Here is a 12,373-nt window from a genome sequence, read left to right on the forward strand (position 1 = left end):
GTTAGATGAATTTGACCCTGAAGTTCAATTTACCTCACACTTATAATAGTATAATAGTATGCCCTATCTAATTCACAAGTTCATAAAATTTAGTCCTTCAATTTCTATCTTATGCTCACTGTCACTCCTCAGACACAACTACGTGTGCTGGCATGCAAGAAAATTCATGGTCTGTCAGTGCATGCTGGCTTTATGCCTATACTGGTCCATGTGAAGTTAGGGCCTGATTCAGACCCAGTCGCAAGCGCTGAGCGCTCGCAACCGGGTCGATGGTTGCCCAGAGTGCATGCGCACGATGGAGCCGGCTCCGTCATGCGCATGTGCGAGACCCGTATAGCGATGGGCAAATCGTCGCTCCGGGTCTCGTACCAAAGGGGGCATGCTGTCGATGTTTAGTGACAGCACGCCCCCTTTGCTGGGCGGTATGGGGGGAGGCTTCCCAAACGGAGGCATTCCCATGTGAACGCCTACCGTTTGGGGCCAGCCCCACTGACATCACAAGTGATGTCAGTGGAGAGATTCCAGCTCTGTTAGAGCCAAAATCTCTCTGGGTCTTGCGGCAAGGAGACCCTACCACAAGGGTCTCATCGCAAGCCCAATGGTCACGATGGTCTTGACCATCTCGTCCATCTTCCTGGCCACTTGCTATAGCTGTGGGTGGTCACCCACAGCTATGCGAGCGGCCAGGAGGCCATTCTAAAAAAAAAAAATAGACCGGCCCTGATTCAGAGCGAGCGCTCTGTCAGAGGGTCCGGCTCTGAATCAGGGCCTCAGTCCTTAGTTCTTTTGGATGAATTTGACCCTGAAGTTCAATTTACCTCACACTTATAATAGTATAATAGTATGCCCTATATAATTCAGAAGTTCATAAAATATAGTCATTCAATTTCTATCTCATGCTCGCTGTCCCACCTCAGACACAACTACGTGTGCTGGCATGCAAGAAAATTTATTGTCTGTCAGTGCATGCTGGCATTTGTAGTGCCACAAAATCTTACACCATGTTTATAATGACAGTATTGTCTTGTTACCCAATGGTTTGGGATACCAAGCTACTCAGCATTGGGGCTTAACTATCTAGATGCAGGGACATTTTTTTTTGCCACCCTCCTCCTCCTGGAAAATGGGACCCAATGCAGAGTACGACGGGCTGTTATTTCACACAGTAGCCGGCGGTTTTGGGGTTTGCAAATTGCTACACATCGGATGCGGTTTGAGGGCCTGATTCAGCAAGGATCGCAGCGGGGCGGGGGTGTCCGGGTTATGATGCGGCAGTGGGGGCGGGGCCATGCATTCGCTTCATTATGGCTCCGCCCCCTCTTCACAATGCTGAAAATATTGGCATTTGGAAGCAGGGGGCGGGGCCACGATGACGCGATTCAGCGTGAATCGCGTCACTGGCCCCCTCTGCTGTGGGGGTTTCTGTAAGTAACGTGGGGGTCAGGCGGCAGCTGGGAGGCTTGCCTGGCTTTCCAGGGGGTCGGGAGCAGCACCCGATATTCGGGAAGCTCCCGACCAAATCGGGAGGGTAGGCAAGCCTGCTGTGGTTTAGTAAGATTCCCGCAAAATCTCTTGTTGGGAGATACCAGACATCCTTCTCCCAAATTGCACATGGCTTGTTTGTATGTTTCCTAATATTCTTCTATTTCAATATTTTGCAGGCTTGCCCACCCTCCCGATTTGGCCGGGAGCCTCCCGATTTTCGGATGCCGCTCCCGGCCTCCCGGTAGCCACCAACCCTCCCAGCCTTCCCCCAGAATAAACTAAAAAACCCCGCAGCGAGGGTGCCGGTGACGCGATTCTCGCTGAATCGCGTCATCATGGCCACGCCCCCTGCTTCACAATGCCGAAAATAACAGCATTGTGAAGCGGGGGTGGGGTCACGATGATAGGATCATGTGCATCCTGAGGCACATATGGTAAATACGTTGCTGGGTTTAACGTACTGCACCGTTTAATGGTGATGTTTGCAGGTGTTATTAGAGCTAGTTCCCATTTTGTGAACCTAGCTGAGGAAACATGTCTGGTTTGGGCAGAATTCAGCAAAGCAGATACAGCATGGGGTGTATAAACAATCATTTCATGGCCTAATACTACATCATCACTCTTACTGACCAATAGAGCAGTTGCTGCTACACTTCTTAAACACGTTGGGAGTGATCTTGCCACAGTGTCCAATTGTGCACTGTAGTATGCTACGGGCCTACTGGCATCACCATGTTTTTGTGTGAGGACACCTGCTGTGCAACCGTCAGCTTACGTACAATATAAATCAAAAGGTTTTTCATAATCAGGTATTCCCAATGCAGGTGCTCTTGTCAGACTATTCTTAAGATTAAGGAAAGCCTGCTGTTTCCTCTGTGTGTATGACATGATTGGGCTTTGAGGAAGAGACTAAGGCCATTATTCAGAGGCGGTCGCAAGAAGCGATCGCTCTCTCTGAATGAGGGCGGCCGCTTCATTTTTGAAGTGCTGCCTCCTGGTCGTTAGTTAAGCTGTGGGCTACCGCCCACAGCTTAACGACCAACCAGGTCAATGGTCGCAATTGTGATCACCATCGCGACCATCGGGGCTTGCGACAAGACCCTAAGGTTGGGTTTCGGCAACCGCAAGCCCCAGGGAGCTTTCTGCTCTGATGGAGTAGGAAGCTCCCCACTGACATCACTGATGATGTCAGTGTGGCCGCCCACAAAACGGTAGGTGTTCCTTTATTAATGCCTCCATTTTGGAAACCACCCCCCCGGCCCACCAACAAAACAGGGCGAGCTGTCGATCAAAATTGACAGCCGCCCCTTTTGTAGCAAGCTCCGGAGCGAGAGAGTTCCTCTCTCACTCCGGGAGCTTGCGCACGCGCAGTGTGGCCGCTGCGCGTGCTCAGGGCTACCCATCGACCCGGTTGTGAGCACATAGGTGCTTGCGACCGGGTCTGAATGAGACCCTAAGTCCCGTAATGGTAAAGCCAAAATAGAAAAACCTGGGATCCACATTCTGCAGTATCCACACATTCCCAAGAAGGTATGGATTTGCTGTTGGTTCGGAGGCAGTGTCATGGTCTGTATGGCCTGGATTCTGTCAGTAGTCAGATGTCGTAATCCCTGTGTTAGACAGTGTCCTAAGTATTTAACCCAGGACTGGCATGGCTGTAGTTTGTCCTTAGCAACTTTGTGTCCTGTTTGTGAGAGATGAAGCAATAAAAGTTTAGCATCATTTAAACGACATAAACGAACCAGAACACAACAACAAATCATCCACATATTGTATTAGAACAGATCCATTGGCAGGTTGAAAAGGTTGTAAACAGTTGTGTAAGGCCTGGGAGAAGATACTGGGGCTGTCTATGAAGCCCTGGGGCAATCGTGTCCATGTGTATTGTACCCCCCTGTATGTAAATGCAAATAGGTACTGACAGTGAGGATGAAGAGGGACAGAGAAGAAGGCAGAGCGGAGGTCAATGACAGTAAAATGGGTTGCATTTGGTGGGATCTGCATAAGAATGACAGCTGGATTCGGCACTACAGGGAATTGGCTCTCTACTACCTTATTAACCCCTCTAAGGTCCTGTACCAGCCTATAACCCCTCCCACCACTCTTTTTCACAGGAAAGACTGTTGGCTACACTCGCTGTACGGACTAAAATTCCCTGTTGTAATAACTGCTCAATTAAGGGATAAACCCTTATCTCTACCTCCTGTTTTAGTGGGTACTGGGGAATTTTTGGAGCTTGCCTACCACTTTTTAGATTTACCATTATGGGAGCTACATTTGCCATCAACCCAGTGTCCTGTCCATCTTTGGTCAAAAGTGAACCTGGTATTTGAGATAACATCTGCTCTACCTGAGATGGATTCTTATCTGGAACAGTAGAGTGAAACATTAACCTTTGGGGAGTGTCTAATATATCCCTCACCTCGTGCACAACTCTCTCTGGGATATCTAGAAATATACCATCAGTGGTACAATAAATGACACATCCCATTTTACATAACAAATCCCTTCCCAGTAGGTTAGTAGGGGCCGCTGCTGCCAGGAGAAAGGAATGCCTGGTATGCAATGGACCGATAGTAGCCTCTGCAGATTTGGTTAAAAGATAATGTTGCACTTTACCCATTACACCCATTGCTGGTACTGTTTTACTGGTCACCTGTAAATTAGATGGAGATTTTATCACTGATCTGGTCGCCCCTGTGTCTACAAGAAAAGAATGTGTAGTACCAGCTACATCAACTATCATTACAGGTTCTTCTCTAGTACCCCCAGTTAACCTGACTGGCTGTAGACTACAGGTGTGACCTGACCCCTAGAGCTGACTATCTTCTTCCAGCATAGCATTCACTGCTGCGATGTGAGCAGGTGATGGCTGGAATTGTCCTGACTGCTGTGGGTGCCCCTTCTGTGGGTATCTCATGTGTTTCCTGGTTTGGTATTTCCCACTTTCTGGCCTTACAGAACTTACTTATGTGGTCCTCCTTTTTACATCTATAACACCTTCGTGGTTGACGTGTTGTGAAAGGTTGTTGTTGTGTGGGTTGGGGAATGAGGAAAGTTGTGTTTGTGTATAGGGATAAGGGTTTGGAGGTTGTGTGGGATGAGTGTATTGTGGCTGAGTGTGGTAAGAGTGCTGCAGTGTTATTTGCATTCCTTCCAGAGCTTGAATACTAACAGCCATTAGTTTCTCTGCATTTCTCTCTTCCTAAAGATGTTTTTGTCATGTTCAATTGCAGATTCCCTGAGTGTGTCTACCGTAACTCCCCTCCAACCAGGAAGTGAGGTCTGAACCCTGGCCTTTAGAGTGTCTTTAAGACCATCCATAAGCACTGTGATTGTCATTTCCCTGTGATGGGTGTTGTCTTTTATGTCCTCTATACCTGTGTATTGAGTAATAGTCTGCAGCGCTCTGATAACATAATCTGCTTGCAGACTCACTCTCTTTCTGTTTAATTGTGAAGATTTTACTCCAGTTAACAATTAATGGGAAAAATACAGCCAATTGGGTAACAATATGGGTTATATCGTCTTGATTACCATCATCAGTTATGGGACTATCTCCATCCAATACACAGGCGGTGATAAACTTTTTCACGTTGGTATTGTGTGGAAGACAAGCCCATAATACCACTCGCCAATCTTATTGGTTTGCTCATGAGCATTACCCAAATCCTTTACAAATCTCTGGCACTTTGCTAGCTCTTTCCTAGGGTCAGGGAAATCTGTCATTATGGAACGTAGTTCTGCTCTTGTCCATGGACAATGCGTCGCTACATCCCTTGTGGCCACTACACCATGTGCATCCGGATTCCCATTGGGAACGGTTATTGTCTGGATGGGATGGATGCCTGCCACACTGCTGCCTTTGACCTTACTACCTGTTTGAGGGTTCAGCCTACTGCTACTATGTATAGTATTAGTAATCTCCGCTACTGTTACAGCGGGTGTTAATACTTCCTGCACTGGTTGGGCTACCTCCATTTCTGGTACTAGCGGGGCAGCTACCTGTGCTTGCTGTGGTAGTCCATTTAACATTTGTGCAACATGTGAAAGAGCGGACATCCCAACAGGTTCATCATCTGCATCATAAACATGTTCCTTATAGTTACTTAGAAGAGGGTACAAGTTACTTGTTACATTTTTATGATTTTTGAGATCGACTGTACCTTCACCCCCATCTGCATAGGGCGGTGGTGGTGCTCGTGCGCTACTAACATTACCTTCTGCAATGCTACCTCGCTGTGCGTGCGCACTACTTTGCAGTGTGCACGCAATGCTATTTGCGTGCACGCTCCCTTGCGTCACGCGTGCAACGCTAGTTTGCATCGCGTGCACACCACTAAGCCACATGTCCCCCTCGTGCTGCCACAACTTCAAGCAATCATTAAACTTTACCCTTTTCTTCAGAGACTTCACTAAACATATACTGTCTCTGAGATTGTTCAGAACCTCTGAATCAAAGCTACCAATCTTAGGAAAAGGTGTTCTACATTTCTTGGTCATTTTGACCCACATGTCGCAGTAGAGAATTTCAATTGGTGAACGTTTTTCAGTGAGCTACGTTCACGCACTCCCTCCCGTTATTCACAGCAGACCTGGCGTTAGTCGGCTTGTATAATGAGGAGCAGAATAACCACCTATTGAAAATTATTCTACCTGCGATGATATTAACTCAAGCTTCCGTCGCTCGCTTCCTTTGAGTTTACTCCCACTGGTAGCATCTAGAAGTTCCAATAACTCCTAACCTTGCCAGCAGTTTCACTCCCACGACAACCCACTTCACAATCACGGTTTATATAACCATGTGGTTTGATTGCTTTGCCCAAAGAACCTAACTGGTCAATGGACTTTGTGATTAATGGGTGACGGACCAAGAAACCCCTTAGTTTCTCGATAACCACAATGTACCTGCTTTGTACACTGGCCCAGTAGTTTGTACCTACCGAGTTTATACTGAGGTTTAACAGACAGTAACCTCCACTATTTAGGCTTAACAGACAGTAGCCTTTACAATCACAACGTTTCAATTTACATACACCTTTTTTGCGCAGAAAATAGAACCTTTTCTCTTAATATGGCAGTACAATACAGAGGTTTAACAAGCAATCATGCTATGCATATAATGACGGTTTCAACATGTGGCAGCAATACAGGAAATATGTGTACGCTATTGTGCGACTTCCCCTTTTAACACAAAACTTTATCAACGAAGGAAAACAAACTTTTTCCTTCCTTGTCTCTGGATTCTAATCAGCGCTCCTTGAACTAACACAATAACGGATAGCGGTCTCTCAGCATAAAGTGGTAGCAGGTTTTCGAAGGCAATGCGTTCTTTCCTGTGTATGGCGCCTCCACCCTTTGCTGAGGGATCAATAACCGTGTATTATCATGTAAATTGGCAGCGTGATCACACTCTATGAGCCCCCAACTATGAATTCCTATTTAGCCTATATACCCTAAAGTCGCTGTTTAGCATTGTGTACACATATGAAATAATTGCTTTCCAGACTTTGAGTGTGGTTCTAAAGCACAAAAGTTATTATTCACATAAAAGCATATAGTTACACGCCTTGATCTATAATACAATTAGCGCAAAGGTTATACAAAATACAAGCTACAGTCGAAACATACGCATGCGCTCTGGATCCAGATTTCCCGGCATCAACTATGCAACCTACATCAACAGAAAAAGAAAGATGACTAACTACCAGTTCTAGAGTGCTTGCATATAAACCCTTGCAGAGATAGGCAATAGAATAGAACAAGTTGGCATAATCCCATTGGTTCTTCTTCCTGGTTCTTCTGTTACGATACAGTTCATAGGTCAGTTCGTATTGTAATAGTTCAGCCCTCCAACAGCTCTTTGTGTGTGTTTTCCCGCTGAAGAACAAGTCTAAACTGGCTAATAAACATTACATTACAGAGTACATTTCAATGCCTATCTCTCCATGATCTATAATCCGCAGACGCATGTTGCGATCTCCTTGCCGATGGAACCGGAATTCTGCAAATAAACAGTGGTTTAGAATGGCACCAAACATTGTCTGCTTATCATATACTAAACCTTAGATACCAAATATATGTATTTCACAATAGACTTGATAACGTATAAAACCTCTAATATTAATGTTAGGGAACCTTTCTTCTTCCTGGTTCTGACTGTAAATGAGGCCCAGAATAATTAAGCAGCTGTGTGACTGTCCTGTCTAATATAGTTTACAAACGAAATTCAACTGTTTACTTCACTACATCTAACTGCACATGGAGACCTCTGAGGCAGTATAATGGGTACAGATAGTGAGGGATACCAGACCCTCCAACCTGACCCCTTCCACAAGGTACAAAACGCTCTGCACCTGGACTTCCCACTTCATTTATGATTGCAGTCACCTGTGATGAACTAATTAAGTAATGATAAGGATATTTCTAACACAGATGACTGCAATCATAAACCAAGTGTGTGAGTCTCTCCTCTCTCTATCTGCCCCTATGTTGTCCCCACATTCCCCAAAGTGTTCACCAGCCCAGACTGTCACCCTTCCCCTAGTGTCACACAGCCCTCTCCTACAGAACACTCTATAGTAAGGGTGTGCACCGGCCACTTTTTTGTTTTGGTTTTGGATCTGGATCTTTCTTTGTGTTTTGGATCTGGATTGGTTTTGCCTAAACCACCCTTCCGTGTTTTGGGTTCTGGGTTTTGTGTTTTGGATCTGTATTTTTAAAAATAAAAAAAAAGCATAAAAACAGCTAAAATAACAGAATTTGTGTGTTTTTCTGCTCCTATGCTATTATTAACCTCAATAACCTTAATTTCCACTCATTTCCAGTCTATTCTGAACACCTCACAATAGTGTTTTTATATCCAAAAGGTTGCACCGAGGTAGCTGGATGACTATGCTAAGAGATACGAGTGGGCGGCACAAACACGTGGTCCATCTAGGAGTGACACTGCAGTGGCAGACAGGATGGCAGTTTGAAAAACTAGGCCCCAAACAGTACATAATTCAAAGAAAAAAAAGAAGTGCAAAATGGAATTGTCCTTGGGCCTTCCCACCCACCCTTATGTGGTATAAACAGGACATGCACACTTTAACAAACCAAACATTTCTGCGCCAGGGTATGCCACACGACTGTGGCTGAAATGATTGGTTCATTTGGGCCCCCACAAAACAAGCTGGCAATTAATCTGTCCCTGCACAAACTGGCTCTTCAGTGCGCTTGAGTCAGGTGCATACCCCCTCCTTTGCCTATGTCATAGGTGGATGTATAGGCTTGTATGGCCTTTTGCTGCTCCTCCATCCTCTGAAGCATATAGAGGGTTGAGTTCCACCGCGTCACAACCTCTTGCTTCAGGTGATGGCGGGGCAGGTTCAAGAGTGTTTGCTGGCGCTCCAGTCTTCGGCACGCAGTCGCTGAATGGCGAAAGTGGCCAGAAATTTTTCGGGCCACCCAAAGCGTCTCCTGCACGCCCCTGTCGCTTTTCAGAAAATTCTGCACCACCAACTTTATTGTGTGAGCAAAACATGGGACGTGATGGAATTTGCCCAGATGTAATGCCCGCACAATATTGGTGGCGTTGTCAGATATCACAAATCCCCAGGAGAGTCTAAGTGGGGTAAGCCACTGGGCGATGATTTCCCTCAGTTTCTCTAAGAGGTTGTCGGCGGTGTGCCTCTTACTGAAACCGGTGATACACAGCATAGCCTACCTTTGAACGAGCTGGCGTTTCTGAGATGCTGCTACTGGTGACGCTGCTGCTGTTGCTGCGTAAGGTGATACATCTACCCAGTGGGCTGTCACAGTCATATAGTCCTTAGTCTGCCCTGTTCCACTTGTCCACATGTCCGTGGTTAAGTGGACATTGGGTACAACGGCATTTTTCAGGACACTGAGGACACTTTTTCTGATGTTTCTGTACAGTCTCGGTATCGCCTGCCTAGTGAAGTGGAATCTAGACGGGATTTGGAACCGGTGACACACTACCTCCATCAATTGTCTAAATCCCACTGCACTAATGGCGGATACCAGACGCACGTCTAACACCAACATAGCAGTCAAGGCCTCAGTTATACGTTTTGCTTCAGGATGACTGCTGTCGTACTTCATCCTCCTCGCTAAGGACTGTTGGAGGGTCAATTGTTTAGTAAAAGTAGTGGTGTTCCTACTTCCTCTCTGGGATGATGAACGACTCCCAGCAGCAGCAACAGCAGCAGCGGCAGCAGGAGGCGTAGCAATGCAGGATCCTCCGGAGGAATCCCGGATAGGAGAGTCAGTCATGCCAGTGACATGGCCTGCAGGACTACTTCCGATCCTGACTAAGGAGGAAATTGACGAGGAGGGAGTTGACGGTGTGGTTTGCAGGCGCTTGGATACAACAGGACAACGGGATTTAGGTGTCCCTGGACTGCTTACGGTCTTAGCCAAAGTTTCTGAACTGGACAGTAACTTTTTATGAACGCGCTGCAGGTGCCGTATAAGGGAGGATGTTCCTAGGTGGTTAACGTCCCTACCCCTACTTATTTCACCTTTACATATGGTACATATGGCAAGACAGTTGTTGTCCGGATTTGGATAGAAATATTGCCAGACCAAAGAGGTGGAATGTTTGGTCTTCTGCCCAGGCATGCCCGTGATGAGCTTTTTCATCCCACGGACAACAACTGTCTCCCCCGGAGCCTGATTTAAACAAACCACATCACCATTAGAATCCTCCTCGCCAACTTCCTCCTCAGCCCCAGCTACACCAGTATCCTCATTCTGTTGTACTTCAACAGTGACATCTTCAATTTGCATATCAGCAAGTGGACTGTGGGTGCTCCTTTCAGCACTTGCAGGGGGCATGCAAATGGTGGGAAGAGCCACCTCTTCCCGTCCAGTGCTGGGAAGGTCAGGCATCGCAACCACCACCACACTTGGACTCTCCTTGGGGATTTGTGATATCTTCTTAGAACGCACAGTTCTTCACTGTGCTTTTGCCAGCTTAACTCTTTTGATTTTTTTAGTGGGAGGAGGATTTCCATCGTCATGTGAAGCTGAACCACTAGTCATGTACATAGGGAAAGACCTTAGCCATTCCTTGCCACCCTGTGTCGTAAATGGCATATTGGCAAGTTTACGTTTCTCTTCAGATGATTTAAATGTTTTTTTCAAGGTCATTTTCCTGAACTTCTTTGCCATTTGGGATTGTATGTGCCCTCTACTATGACATTGGGCATCAGCCTTGGCAGACAACGTTGATGGCATGTTATCGTCTATGTCATGACTAGTGGCAGCAGCTTCAGCACTAGGAGGAAGTGGTTCTTGATCTTTCTCTATTTTATTTTTATCGGAGAAAGTTTGGTCCTCCATTTATGTTATATCGATTTGATATATACGGGCGGCTAAGGCGCACACAAACACAGAAATATTTTTTATTTTTGCTGGAGAGTAGTGCACTTTGTGAGTTACACCACCCTTTAAGAAATGAGCCAGCCAGCTCTTTACTTATGGGACACAGGCACACGCTTGGTGCTGCTCCTTTGTTGTTGCACGTGTGGCTACTGCGCACACAATTCACAAACACAGAAAAAAATATTTTATGTGGTTTGTTTGTAGTGTACTTTGGGGGTTACAGCACCCTTTAACGGTCAAGCCAGCCGGCCCTTTACTTATGACACAGGCGCACGCTTGGCACTACTTTGTTGATGCACGTGCGGCTACTGCGCCACAATTCACAAACACAGAAAATATTTTTTTGTTTGGTTTGGAGTGTACTTTGGGGGTTACAGCACCCTTTAACGGTCAAGCCAGCCGGCCCTTTACTTATGACACAGGCGCACGCTTGGCACTACTTTGTTGATGCACGTGCGGCTACTGCGCACACAATTCACAAACACAGAAAAATTTTTTTTATTTAGTTTGGAGTGTACATTGGGGGTTACAGCACCCTTTAACGGTCAAGCCAGCTGGCCCTTTACTTATGACACAGGCGCACGCTTGGCACTACTTTGTTGATGCACGTGCAGCTACTGCGCACACAATTCACAAACACAGAAAATATTTTTTTATTTAGTTTGGAGTGTACTTTGGGGGTTACAGCACCCTTTAACGGTCAAGCCAGCCGGCCCTTTACTTATGACACAGGCGCACGCTTGGCACTACTTTGTTGATGCACGTGCGGCTACTGCGCACACAATTCACAAACACGGGAAATATTTTTTTATTTGGTTTGGAGTGTACTTTGGGGGTTACAGCACCCTTTAACGGTCAAGCCAGCCGGCCCTTTACTTATGACACAGGCGCACGCTTGGCACTACTTTGTTGATGCACGTGCGGCTACTGCGCACACAATTCACAAACACAGAAAAAATATTTTTTTTTTAGCACTTGGGGGGAGCACCCCTGACAGACAGAGCACCCCCTGGACAACACTACAGCACCCCTTTAGGACTGGGACACTGCACAGGACTTTGGAGTGGACACAGCCCCTATGGACAATTGACTGCACAACACAGTCCAGCCAGCCCCTATGGACTTTGAAGTAGTGGACACAGCCCCTATTGACAACAGCAGCACAGCACAACACAGCCAGCCCCTGTGGACTTTGAAGTAGTGGACACAGCCCCTATGGACAACAGCAGCACAGCGCAGCACAACACTTCTCTGCACTACACTACACTACACTACACTACACAGCCCAGCCAGTCCTAACTCCCACCCTCCCTCTTCACTGTACACAGCCGAGTGAGAAAATGGCGCCGACGCGGCTACCTTATATAGGATCCAAAACCCGCGAGACCCGAAGGCGGGATGATGATGTTTTGCCTCGATTTCAGATCCGAGTCAGGCGGGAAAAGTCGAGCTTGACTTGTCCCCCAACATCCCCCCATTGTGTCAATGTGGCCAATGT

Source organism: Taudactylus pleione, unplaced genomic scaffold (assembly GCF_031769625.1).
Source record: "Taudactylus pleione unplaced genomic scaffold, aTauple2 ptg000201l, whole genome shotgun sequence".
Lineage (NCBI taxonomy): Eukaryota > Metazoa > Chordata > Amphibia > Anura > Myobatrachidae > Taudactylus > Taudactylus pleione.